This window comes from Onychomys torridus, chromosome 14 (genome assembly GCF_903995425.1).
Source record: "Onychomys torridus chromosome 14, mOncTor1.1, whole genome shotgun sequence".
Taxonomy (NCBI): Eukaryota; Metazoa; Chordata; class Mammalia; order Rodentia; family Cricetidae; genus Onychomys; species Onychomys torridus.
Window position 1 is genome coordinate 59,351,703 of NC_050456.1, and position 13,817 is coordinate 59,365,519.

Below are 13,817 nucleotides of genomic sequence, written 5' to 3' on the forward strand. Positions count from 1 at the left end.
AAACCAGACCATCACCTCTAAAGCCACTACACAAATAGAAAACAAGAGAGCCAAGATGAGCTTGTAAAAGTTTGTTATAGCACCGCCATTCCCTAGGTTAGGATCAGGTGCTTTGGACTACTATGGAAAATAGCTCTTAGGTAAAGTATATTAACATTATTTAATGCACAGCATAGACCTAGCTATCAAGAAAGAAAAGAATTACCAGAGGCCAAGTGAAATCTGGAAACTAGAAAGGTAAGCAAAGCTTAGCTGAGGAGTTTCATACCCTGAGGACCACTGAACAAACCAGAGCCACCCTCCACCCCTGTTCTCCTGCTGAGTCTGAGTACGTATGGCTCATGTGATGATAAAGAACAAACCTTCAGTCAACTCAAGACAGACAAACTAACAAAAGATCAGATGCATAAATGAGAATTCCCCTGAGGCTAAAAGGAGTACATCAGGAATACCCTTATCTTCTGTTAGAGATACAAAGAACAATGTTTATCTTAGATTTGGGTCCAAGGGGTGGGGGAAAAATTAAAATCTCTTGATATTAGGTCCCACATAGGGATTTGTGTGTAGACTATTCATGTAGGTCTGAAAAATCTTCAGCCTAGATTTCAGTTGAGATATTTCCAGGTAGCCTCATACACCTGGGAGAGGCAAATACTAACCCTTCCTGGAAGAAAGTGCCTGTAAGCTAGCCATCTTAGGCAGAATGTCCCAAGAGGATAGTAAAAACATAAACATAATAAACCACAAAAGAAAATCAAGTTACCATGAACAAGAGCTAAGAGGATATCAGACGGGGTAAGCAGGTAGAGTCAGCCCTGCAAAAAATTCAGACAGTGGGTTGAGGAAGCGGGATATGCAACTAGGTGTGGTATGTTTAAGGAAATAAGAAGCTGGAAATATGAGAAAGTAGTAATGAGATACAGCTAAATGGATTTCTTAAGAAGAGGAAAATAAACTACCCCAAATACAAATAATGGATAATTGAATAATGGATAGCATGAAGGGGCAAAGAGATAATGTGAAAGATATTGAAAAGAAGTAAATCCCATGGTGGAAAAGAAGAATTGCTTGTAGAATATTATTTTAAGGTGGGTTACTTTTGTTTATGCTCTGGAACATTTGTTTAATGATGAGAAGATGTGTTTGATTAAATAAAATTCACCTGTGGTTGGGAGGCTGAATCCTGCCAACTAGCTGACAGGAAGTGGTAAGGAGGAGCCAGGTGAAGAAGGGTTTTTAAGGAGGGCCAGGAGAAGCAGGAGGGCTTTTTGGAGGACAAGAGCAAGGAGAGGAGGTGAGCTACTTGCTATTCAGCCTCTCTGAAGAGCAGAATTCCACCTTAACCTTTGAATCTTGAGTTCTTTAGAGGGAGGTTTAGTTAAGTTCTCTTCGTAGTTTTGAAAGAGTCGGTGCCTGAGGGAACAGACTTCCCCCCAGCTGTGGCTCTTGCAGCCTAACTGCAGCTGATAGCAGCGAGTGACAGTTGCTGATTTGGACAGCCATGGCTTAAAAGGCAGCAACATTTTTTAAAGGACAAGTTGTGCCCCTTATTGGGTGCCAAAATGTTCGTTTTTTGCTCTTTTGGGGGGCCTGCCACCCAGCTCCCAAACAAGTCACCTACGAAGGCTTATTCTTAATTATGAATGTCGGGTCCTAGCTCCGCTTATTGCTAGCCAGATTTTCTTAACTTTAGATGATTCCATCTATCTTTTTGTATTTTCCTTTTCTATTCCTGTATACCTTTGTTTCTTACTTGGTAGCTGGCTGTGTAGCTGGGTGGCTGGTCCCTGGAGTCCTCCTCCTTCTCTGGCTCCTTCCTTGCAGATTTCTCCTTCTATATATTCTCTCTGCCTGCCAGCCCTACCTGTTATTTCTCCTGCCTTGCTATTGGCCATTCAGCTCTTTATTAGACCATCAGTTGTTTTAAACAGGCATAGTAACACAGCTTTACAGAGTTAAACAAATGCAACACAAACAAAGTAACACATCTTAAAATAATCTTCCCCAACAAGTTCTCAACCATATATCTGGGTTCCTAAGGATGTGAGAGAATAAGAGGAGGGCAACATCTGAAAAACTGCTGGCTGAGAATTTCCCAGAATTTGTGAAAGATTTTTTTTTTTCAGATTAGAAACACCCAGGAATGTCAAGCAGAGTAACTAAAAGTAGACCCCACAATCATGTAAGACTAAAGACAAAGTGAAATCATAAAAGCTATCGAAAAACTACATATTACTTTCAAAGGTGGTCTACCACCTTCTCAACAGGAAGAGACACCAATGAACATGTCAGCATGCTGATACAGGCTCAGCATCAGGACAGAATTTCACCCAGGGTGCTCTACTTCCTTCTGATTGCTGTGAGAAAACACTCTAAACAAAAGCAATTAGGGGAGAAAAGGGTTTATTTCAGCTTCCAGTCCATCACTGAAGGGGGTCAAACAGGACCTTGACGCAGAAACCATGGAGGGATGCTGCTGGCTGCATGGCTCTTGGGTTTATGCTTAGCTGGCTTTTGTATACAGCCCAGGACCACCTGCCCAGCAAACAGTACCGCCCACAATGGATTGGGCCCTTCTATATCAATGAACAATTAAGAGAATCTCCCACAGATAGGCCCACAGGCCAATCTCATCTAGGCAGTTCCTCAGTTGAGACTCCTTTCTCAGGTGACTCTAGGCCATGTCAAATTGATGGTTAAAGCTAACTAGGACATGGAGAAATGCCTTCACCAGCAAAGGAAGAAATAGAGAGTGTGTATTCTTTATACCTACACCTAGAACCGTCAAGAGCAGTTGCCAAAAATTGCAACATGAAGCAAATTTTGGAAGTGTCAAAAAATTGGTATACAGACTAAAGTACTGATCATAATGTGATTAGTGTTCATATAAGCCCGTTGCTTAGATAACTAGCACCTGGCTTTCTAACTGTGATACAAGATTATTTGAAAATTGAGAAATAGTCTTCTAAATGATTCACTGATCAATTCAGCAATCCAAATATCAGAAAATATTTTATGTAACCATGTCAAGAATACAGGTAAGCCATAACAGTGCACACCTATAGTCCTAGTACCCAGGAGATAGAGGCAGGAGGAGGGGGATGTCATGCCCAGCCTTAGCTACAAATCAAGGTCCTTTCTTGGTCCTGTCTCAAAAAAATTAACCAACCAACCAACCAAACAAACAAACAAAAAACCATAGGGTACAAAAATGGTACTCAGGTATAAATAATGTAATAATATATAGGGAAAGCAATAAGGGGAAATAATGAATATCCTTACATAATAAATGTGAAAACAGATAAAATGTAGAAGTCTGGAACCTGTAGCTTTTAAAATCTCATTCATGAAGAAAGTTTAAAAAACAAAACAAAACTTGATTTGTCTAATAACTGTGAAATGAAGTGACCCAGTACTTACAGAGTTTCCAGAAGCAATGTTTCTGGCCAGGTATATTTGCCTGAAAGGTCAAACCTTAATGGCAAAAAAATAAATTTCCATCTTCCAGTAATTATTCCAGAGAATAGAAAGAGGCCCAATCACCAACTTATTTTATGAGGTTAGAATTTCCTTATACTAACCTGATGATACAGATCCAACATATACCAATTAAATGAGAATTACAGGCTAATTTTAATTGTGAACCTGGATTTAAGACTCCCAAACACTAATTTAGAGGCTCTTGTGATTTACTAATGGGAGCATTAACATCACAACTAAATTGCACTCACTCCCCTCATACAAGGTTGGCTGAATGCAGTATTCCTCAACCTCTTTTCATTATTGTTTTCCTGAGAAATTTTGTCATTTTTTTCTATAGCCTCTCCTTCCTCCCTCCCTCCCATTCCTTTTCTTTTAAATTTTATTTATTTTTATGTGTTTGATTGTTTTGCCTGCATGTATGTTAGTGTAACCCCATGTGTACTCAGTGCCCACAGAGGCCAGAAAGGGCATCAGATCCCCTGGGACTGGAGTTACAGACAGTTATGAACTTCCATGTAGGTGCTGGGAATATTACCTGGAACCTCAGGAGAGAGTAGCCAGTGCTCTTAACCACTGAGCAATCTTCCCAGCCCCTACATAATCATTCTCTTTCCTGAAGTACCTCCTCCAGTAGAATATCACAACAAAGAAATACATATTAATCCAATCCTACAGTCTTAGTCAGATGTAGGTGGACTTTTCTGTCCTGCCAGCCAATTCCCAAATAACACACAGAGACTTATTACTTATAAATGCTTGGCTGATAGCTTAAGCTTGTTACTAACTAGCTCTTACATCTTGAATTAACCCATATTTTTATCTGTGTTCTATCATGTGGCTTTTACCTCTATTCTATTTTGTGTTCAATTCATTCCACAGCTGTCTGGCCTCTCCTGAGACTCCACCCTTCTTCCCAGCATCCTTATAGTCGGGCTCTCCCATCTAATCTCCTTCTACCCAGCTAGAGGCCAGTCAGCTCTTTATTAACCAATGAGAGTAATACATATTTACAGTGTACCAAGATTATTCCACAGCATTTCCCTAGTCTTATGTGTGTGTATTTAGTTTTATAGTGTTAGCAATGTGAAAATTTAATCTCCACAACTACAGTAAAAATAAAGAACGGTCTCATTATTAGAAAGATATGCCATGTTTTCTTTGAGACAAGATTTCTCTGTGTAGCCTTGGCTTTCATTAGTCCACATAATGTCTTTGAGACATAACCAAATTGTTGTAGATATTAACAAGCCATTCCTTTTTATTGATGAGTAGTACTCTGTGGCATAGACATTATTACAGTTAGTTTAACCACCCATCATCACATATATCCATCCATCAAAGAACATCCAAGCTATTTCCAGATCTGAGTATTACATCAAAGCTGTTAGAAACATTTGTACACAAGTTTGTATGGAGGTAAATTTACATTTCCATGGAATTAACAAATGTTCAAGAGTACAGTTTTGTGTGACATAGTAATCGCATGACTAGGTTTATATAAAATTATCAACCTTCTTGTTTTCTGTTTTGGAGACAGGGTTTCTCTGTGTAGCTTTGTCCCTTTCCTGGATCTCGCTCTGTAGACCAGGCTGGCCTCGAACTCACAAAGATCTGCCTATCTCTGCCTCCCGATTAAAGGCGTGTACCACCACCACATGGCTGGGATAATGCTTTTGTACACTAGTTTAATAAAATGCTGATTGGCCAGTAGCCAGGCAGGAAGTATAGGCAGGATAGGCAAACAAGGAGAATTCTAGGAAGAGGAAGGCTGAGTCAGGAGATGCCAGTCCACCATCCAGGGAGCAACATGTAGTGGCACACAGGTAAAGCCACGGAAACCATGGCGACATAGATTCACAGAAATGGGCTTAGTTTAAGTGAAAGAGCTAGTCAGTAATAAGCTTGAGCTAATGGCTGAGCAGTTTGTAAATAATATAAGCCTCTGTGTGTTTACTTGGGGAACGTGAGTAGGAAAGATTTGTCCAGACCACGGGCCAGGTGGGACACAGCAAAACTTCAGCTACAATTATTGCATTTTATTATCCCACTAGTAATATATAGATGATCCATATGAACAATCCACTCTCTAAGCATTTAATATGATCCAGTTTCTAAGCATTTAATACTGTCATTACTTCTTAATTTAGTCTTTTAAAAAATGTGTGTGTGTGTGTGTGTGTGTGTGTGAGAGAGAGAGAGAGAGAGAGAGAGAGAGAGAGAAAGAGAGAGAGAGAGAGAGAGAGAGAGAGAGAGAGAGAGAGAGAGAGAAACTGTACACACACATGTTTATGTGTGGGATTGTGGGTATACACATGCCATGATGTATGTGGGGAGGCCAGAGGACAACCTTGGATATTGGTTTTGCCTTCTACTTTGAGACAGGGTCTCTTACCTACTGCTGAATGAGTCAGGCTACCTAACCTGTGAGCCTCCAGGTATTCCCCTGTCTCCACTTTCTATCTCACCATAGAGCACTGGGATTACAGAAGTGCCCTCCAGCATCCAGGCTTATGTGGGTTCTGGGGACTCTCATTGAAGTCTTCACACTGGTAGAGCAAGCTCCTTATAAACTGAGGCATTCCCCCAGCTAATGCAGTCTTTCTGAAAAATTAATAGTGGCAGGGTCTTTTAATTTCCATGTCCTTAATGGTTAATAAGAGCATCTTTTTATATCCTTATTTACCATATCGATATATGTATATCTTATTTGCACATTTGTTTATATTTTTTTGGCTATTTTCAATTGAATTGTTTACTGTTGAACTTTGAGAATTCTTGTGTAAGTTTTTTTATGTTTCTTTGCATGTGTGTCTTCCCATGCCATGGTACACACCCAAGGGAAGGCCAGAGGACCACTCTCAGGAGTGAGTTGAACAATATGGGTTCCAGTGATTGAACTCAGCATGTTGTGCTTGGTTGCCATTAAAACAGCATTAAGAAAACATGGCATTTAGGTATTAAAAAAATGAGATTAAACTTGTACTTTATATTGTATAGAGGAAACCAATTCTAGGTGAATGGAACATCAGGGTGTAAACGGCTACACAAGAAGTATTATAGATGACAATGGTCAAATGCACTTACAATAAAATGAATGACTAAAACAAAGGCTATGTATGATGTAGACGGGAATACCTACCACCCACTGAACACCTTTAATCCCAGCACTCAGGAAACAGAGGCAGGCAGATCTCTGAGTTCAAGGTCAGCCTGGTCTACAGAGCAAGTTCCAGGACAGCCAGCGCTATACAGGGAAACCCTGTCTTAAAAGCCTAAAGAGATAAAAAATAAAAATAAAACCCTAACCCACACCAGAAACTCTGACTCAGCTAGTCTTGGTGGTGCATGCCTATAAACCCAGTGGTATGTGTTACCCCATTGGTCTGAAGAGGAGAGCCTGTCATTTCCCTCCTGCTTTCGTATATGACAGAACTGCTTGCATATGTTTGCCAGGCTGGAGGCTACTTACACATAAAAAAACCATCAAGGAGGCCCAGGGGATGTAGCTCCATTGGTAGAGTACTTGCCTGGTATGTACAAACCTTGCATTTGCAGCCCTAAGTTCAGTCCCCAGCACCGCCTAAAGCCTAGCGTGGTGGTCCACACCACCTATGATCCCAACACTCAGATCACAAGAAGTTCTAAGTCAGTCACCTGTCACCTCAGCTACCCTGCTGCCTGGTAAAATTAGTTATGAAGTAGCAATGAAAATAATTTTATGGTTGGGGGTTTACACACAATGTGAGGAACTGTGTTAAAGGCTCACAGCGTTAGGGAGGTTGAGGATCACTGCTGTAGTCTGTTCAGCTCTAAATGGAATGTACCTATCTTACTTCTCTACCTCTAAGACTCAGGGATCTTGGAGGAAGAGGGGGTGGAAATATTGTAAGAGCCAGAGGTGGTGGGTAACTTTAAGGCAATTGTTTTCTGGGTCCAATTGGACAGATACACATATGAATGTCACAGGGGATGGGACAGTGTGTCCAAACTCAGGCCGGACAGAAGCCTGGCATGAAGGGGAAGAGGCAGGCATGATATCCCACCACCAGCAGAGAAGCTATTGGCATTGGATGGCTGCTTAGAGAAGGAGAGTCAGTTTTCTTTAATGATGTGACCCCTGGTAGGTTGACCACATTCCCAATAGTAGTTAGGTTGGCACAAATTGTACCCAGCTGTTTTGTTGTTGTTTTTGTTTTTGTTTAAGAGAGAAGGGGAGAGAGAAAACTCTAACTTGGATAGGTAGGAAGGTGAGGGTGGAAAGGCTGGGTCTGGGAAGGGGTTGGGGAAGAAGGATGAATATGACCAAAATTCACTGCATGAAATTCTCAAAGAATTCATTGAAATATTATTTTTTAGAAGTTCAATGACATCCTTGGTCACAAAAGGAATTTGAGGGAGGCCTGCCTTTATGAGGCTATGTCTCAATGCAAAGATTAAAAACTGGAAAAGACAAAAAGAAAAAGCATTAAGAATGCTGCAGAAGCACTTGGTTAACTGCCAAAGAAGAGAGGACCCAAATGTCCATCAGTAGCCTGATAATTGACCTATTGTGTAACATTATAATTGTGACAGAACGCGTGGCGTAGAAACAGAATGGATTGCAGCTACAGGGAAGAACGTGGGCAAGTCTCACAAGTGATAGGTAAAGTCACAAAATACTAGCCAGAGCATTGTTTCATTTTTGCAAACTTCAGAACCAGACTAAATTAAATCACATCTGCCTTGACAAATGTGTAGGTCGTAAAGCTGCCAAAAAAATAATATATATATATACATACACAAAGACAAGTACTGCAGTTACTACCACAAGACTGGGGGAGCAGCTAAGGGGGGAGCTGTGATGGACGAGGTTGCAATTAGTGGGGAATCGCAGGACTTCCAGATAGTGATGGCAATACTCCCTTTATTAGTGGGACCATGGCTTGTATTGTTCGTCATACTTTAATGTATTTTTAAAAACATTCATTTCTGTTTACTCAACTGTAAATAAAACTTATTAAACCCACATATCAAAAATGCTGATTTCAATACCCATCTTTACCTTTATAGGTGAAAACACCCATATTTCCTTTGAAAGATAAATTAAGGATAGCCCGGGGCGGGGGGGGGGGGGGAGGTTAAGTAAAGCCCTGTAGCTCACACACTGTTCTCATTTGGTCCTGTACCCTCTACTCATTTACCAGCTTCAGAATCTGGGATGATCTATTTTACGCAGGCTTGGCTGGATGTCCTTAGGACACAGGCTCTGCTGAAATGAGATGGCTGGGCTAGATGGCTCTTCTCCCAGAGCCAGACCTTTGATGCCTGAGCCAGCCCAAAGTGGGCTGCCATGATGATGCTTCTCAGACACATCCAGCCAGCAAAGGATAAAGAGAGAGAAGGACCAAACTCTGCCCCTGTGCTACTCCAAGTTTGGGAACAAGGGCTCAGAATCCAGATGCCTCATTCATAGGCTGGCCCAGCCTTGCAGCCTGGAGAAAATGGATTAATCCATCTGTTACTCCACTTTCTCACTTGTAAAATGGAGCCAAAGAGAGTGAAACCCTCACTAGGGTATCAGGTCAAGGACAAACCACTGTGCACAAAGGAAGCACCTGAACATTAAATAGTGGTAGCTGTCACATGTCTGTGTGACAGTGTATCCTTATGCTTCAATCGACTTGAAATCTCCAACAGATCATTAACTTTATATCCTAAACTAAGTCACTGCCATCCTGTTCAAACAGCTCCCTCATCCTTCCAGCTACTCAGGATAAAATTCAGGTCAGCCTCCACTCTTCTCCTATTTGGCGCATCATACGTTCTGTTAAAGACCTACTTTCAAAAGCTGTGGAATCTGGTTATCTCTGGCTACATGCTGATATCCTCAACCCAGCTGCCACACTCCTGCCTGGATCAATTTGGGGGCCACCTTGCCAGCCTTCTCAACAGCTACGTGATGGCAAGCCACCGGGGTTTTGTTTGAATTAGCATATATTAATTATACATGATAATGGCTGCATTATAACATTGCAAACATATACATAATGCATTTTGATCATATTCACCCTCCCCACTCTCTTGCTCTCCTCCCACACGGGCTAATTCCCTACTTTTCAACTTGTCTCTCATCTGTTCTACTTTTATGATCCTCCCTGCCCCACGTACAAGGCGTGCACAGATCAATGCGTTTCATTAGTTTTTTACAGGAGCATGAGCACCTTACCTGTGGCTACACCACTGAAAAAAATACTTCTCCCTTCCCCACCTACAGTTAACTGTGTACATCCTCAGGGAGGGTTCGGCTCCCCGCTCCTGTCATGACAAAGTGTTGAGGAACCCAAGGTTATGCAGACCTTTAATCATAGCTACTGAAGCCTCAGCATTTTAATAGTTACTTTCTGAATCCTGCCTCTCTCGATAGCTTCTATCACACCCATAATAAGAGTCAAAATCCTCATCACCCTGCCCACGGATCTACATGCCGGAGGAAGCGCTGTGACTCCCCTGCCTCATGGTTGTCTCTTCTCTCATCCATTCTGCTCCAGTCAGAGAGCTCAGCTACCCTTCCAGAAGGTTGCTTCTGCTAGGGTCAGACTTCCACTGTTTCCACAGCACTCGCTCCTTCAATTCCCTTAGGTCTTCACTCATATTTTCTTTTCAAAAAGCAACTCCTGGGCCTCATAAAAACTGCACGGCCTCCCTACCACATCCCCTTCTTTTGCCTCATTTTCTCCTCCTTTCAACTTCCCACATTACTTGACACACTCTATCTGCTTCTCTGTCCTGGTTTGGTGTGGCTCCTTAGCAGAACGTGTGCTCCATGGGTCAGGAACACCAGTAGTACCTCCAATAGTGACTTACAGAGGAAGCTGAAAGCAACACTGGTTAAATGTTAATAAATTTATAAGTTGTCAGCTAATATGCTTGATACAATTGATACAATATTTGTCTTTTTCTCCTTTGGGGCCCTGGCTGGATTAGAAGGTTAAATATTTACATATGTTTTGATAGCGTGTCCTTTATTTATACCTTACATCTAATCACAGGGGTTACGTGTAATTTTTTTTTTCAATGCTGAGAATCCAGCCATGGATATAAAATAGATATGAACACATTCTTCACTTGTGACTTTCCTGCTACTTCAGAGTGGCAATATGAAACACCTCAACACTGGTTTAGAGGAGCTCTTGTTCATTCCTAGGAGGCCCCCATTAGTAACAGATTGCCCAATTGTTAGGTAAACACAACTGAAGGAGAGCAGGGACTTCTATGTCCAGATGTCTCATAACAGTATTCCCAACACCTACATGTTTTTTGCATGAACGCATTAGTTAATTGATGCATGTTCAGGCAGTTTATTATGTTTTGCTTTCTACAAATGGTAAGAGAGGCCACAAATTCTGCTGTATGAGTAGCATATTCTCTGGAAGAGAATATTGGAATTTTAATGTTTAGAGATATAGGAAAATTCACCTTAAAAACTTTTCCCTTTTCCCACAGCATGAAAGTACTTTACAGTACAATAAGTAAGTTACAGAGGATAATTTTAAGTATACTTTCTTTTAAAGGCAGCCCCCAGGAAAATATATGTTCATGTATATCTGCGGATGTATTTGTATATATGTACATACATATAAGAATGTTACGTTGTTATGTGGTGCCTGTGTGTACATGTGTTACTATATATATATATGTATATATACATATATGTATACATACACACATACCTATGATGTGTATAGAGTATTGTGTGGGTATATATATAATATATATGGATAGGGATACACACGTATACATATATATTGAGTATATGGTGATGGAAAATGATGAACCAATGATAATAGTTAATCAGGGCATGATGACTACAGGTTGGCACAAATTTCTTGCCTATTTTGTTGAAGAAGAAAAATGAGAAGAAGCAAGAAGAATAGGAGTGGTGGGAGGATGGAGGAAGATAACAATGGCAACTGATGATGATGATGATGATGATGATGATGATGGTGGCGGTGACAGTGATAACAATGGCAACAATGATGACTGACTTCAAGGCAGCCATCTCTTTGGTCTACTTAAGGGCAGACCCATTCACTCCAGTCATTGAAGTGGTCCACAGTAGGTTTCATACACACGTCTCCTGTCTTCATTCACTACTCAAATAGACACTAGGTAAGCACCTAAGTTCACATACCACATTCTGCGATAGAACATAAATTAGAGAGATGATGTTCTTTGTTCTGTTTCGTAGAGAGACAATAACCAAGCCAACTAAAGTAGTCTTCTCTTGAGAAGCCTGCTACCCATGTCTTGGGTGTATACTGTCCCTTTCCTAATCATTGCTCTCCCCCAAGACAGGGTTTCTTTGTGCAGCCTTGACTATCCTGGAACTGACTCTGTAGACCAGGCTGGCCTCAAACTCAGAGATCTGCCTACCTCTGCCTCTTGAGAGCTGAGATTAAAGGCCTGTGCTATCTACTGTCCAGCTCAGCACCACACTTTTAGTTCTTTGCTTAAAGCTATATCAAAGCTATTTATTAGGCTGAGATGTGTCTCTATTGGTAGGGTACTTGCCTAACATGCACAAAGCTCTGGGTTCAATCCCTAAGGCCACATAAACCAAGTATGCAACTGTAATCCCAGCACTGCGGGAGTTGAGGCAGGGCTACATGTGACCTGTCACAAAACAAAACAAAGCAAAAACTCTATTTCTGAATAACGATAACTTTACTTCATCAAGAAACTAACTAAGCCGGGCGATGGTGGCGCACGCCTTTAATCCCAGCACTCGGGAGGCAGAGGCAGAGGCAGGCGGATCTCTGTGAGTTTGAGGCCAGCCTGGGCTACCAAGTGAGTTCCAGGAAAGGCACAAAGCTACACAGGGAAACCCTGTCTCGAAAAAACAAAAACAAAACAAAAAACAAAAACAAAAAAAACAAACAAAAAAACAAAAACAAAACAAAAAAACAAACAAAAAAAGAAACTAACTAAATAAAAAGAAAGTAAAAGAATAAATATATGACCACATTCAGCTGGTAACTTTCCAAGGAAAAACTAGCTTGAGGGTGTGGAATACTCTCAGCCTCCCTAAAGAGGCCACATGTATATAGACTTTTGAGTGAAAATCTAGAGAAAGAGCCCCTAGGCAGAGGAAACAGCACCAGCAGCAGTGAATGTGTCTGAAACAGCAGGGGCGGCTGAGGGGTGAGGGGACAGAACCCACTCTGCTGAAATTTATTCCTGGGTATGTCCTCTGGAAAGGTCATCGATTACATCTAGAAGCAAAGAACAATTCAAGGTACTAATAAAATAAGACTGCCTCTATTGAGGAGGGAAATACATATGCATGTCTACATATTCACCCCTACCCACCACCCACCCCCAGTAGCCAGAATGAACCACTGGGCTAGTCTTCAAGATGAAATCTCTCTTGCCTCTTTCCTACGTGGCTGACATCATTTCTGATCCTACCCTCCTCCCCCCAAACAAATGGCTCTTTCTCTGGCCTTCAAATAATTAGCTTCCCCAGACACAATGGGAAGCCCTCAGCCCTAGCTTCTAGGGAGGACATACGAAGGATAAGGGAATATTAGCGTTTCACTTGGGCTGTGGGACAAATGTTCCGGAAATGAAAGGGTTTTGAGAAATGTTTTAAATTATGCATATCCTGCAGTATCTGCATAATGGGTTCAATTCAGCCCTGGTTCTAGCAGAAGAATTGTCACGTCCGTGGAGGAAGGTCAGCACACAGGATAATGAGAGAACAGGAAGTCTCTGCTGATAACAGTGCCTTCATATCCTTTTTTTCTAAATTTTGAGGGTGAACTTTGTTCTTTAAGTCAGTCTGTCAGCATTTTTAAACACAGTCAGCATGTGCATGCACTTGGCACATGGGTGAAATTGATTTTGGTCCAGAAAGAATCTTTGTGAAGACTGTAGGGGATAGGTGAGCTCACTGCTCCACTCTTGGCATGGAATTGTAAAGCCAAAGGAAGCCTACGCAAGCCAGTCAGACTTTTGCAGCTACAAAAAGTTGGAAACACTAGAGCTAATGGGCTCCACATGAACAAAACAACAGCTGGGTCTCCCTTTCTTTTCAAAACTCTCTCTAAAGAGACAATAGGAAGACTCGATGTTAGTCTGAGTGAATTTTCTAGAAGTTTCTTTGCTTATTTGTTGTATCCCTGAGTTCTACTCATAATTTAGCAGACTATCTGAGCAGCACGCTAAGGGTTCAGCAAACAAGTTTTTCACTTAAACTCTTTTTAAATTTTGTTTTATTTTACCTTTATGTGGATATGCCTATATGTATATATGTACTCAACAAGTGTGCCTAGTGCTTATGTCAGAAGAGGGCA

At 41.3% G+C, this 13,817-nt stretch overlaps 1 protein-coding gene across 2 annotated transcripts in view; it reads right to left on the reverse strand.

Annotated features, from left to right (window-relative positions):
* The window catches only part of Ston2 (stonin 2), a 148,151-nt gene that overhangs the window by 84,371 nt on the left and 49,963 nt on the right, over window positions 1-13,817 (reverse strand). The gene's annotated exons all lie outside the window — the stretch shown is intronic.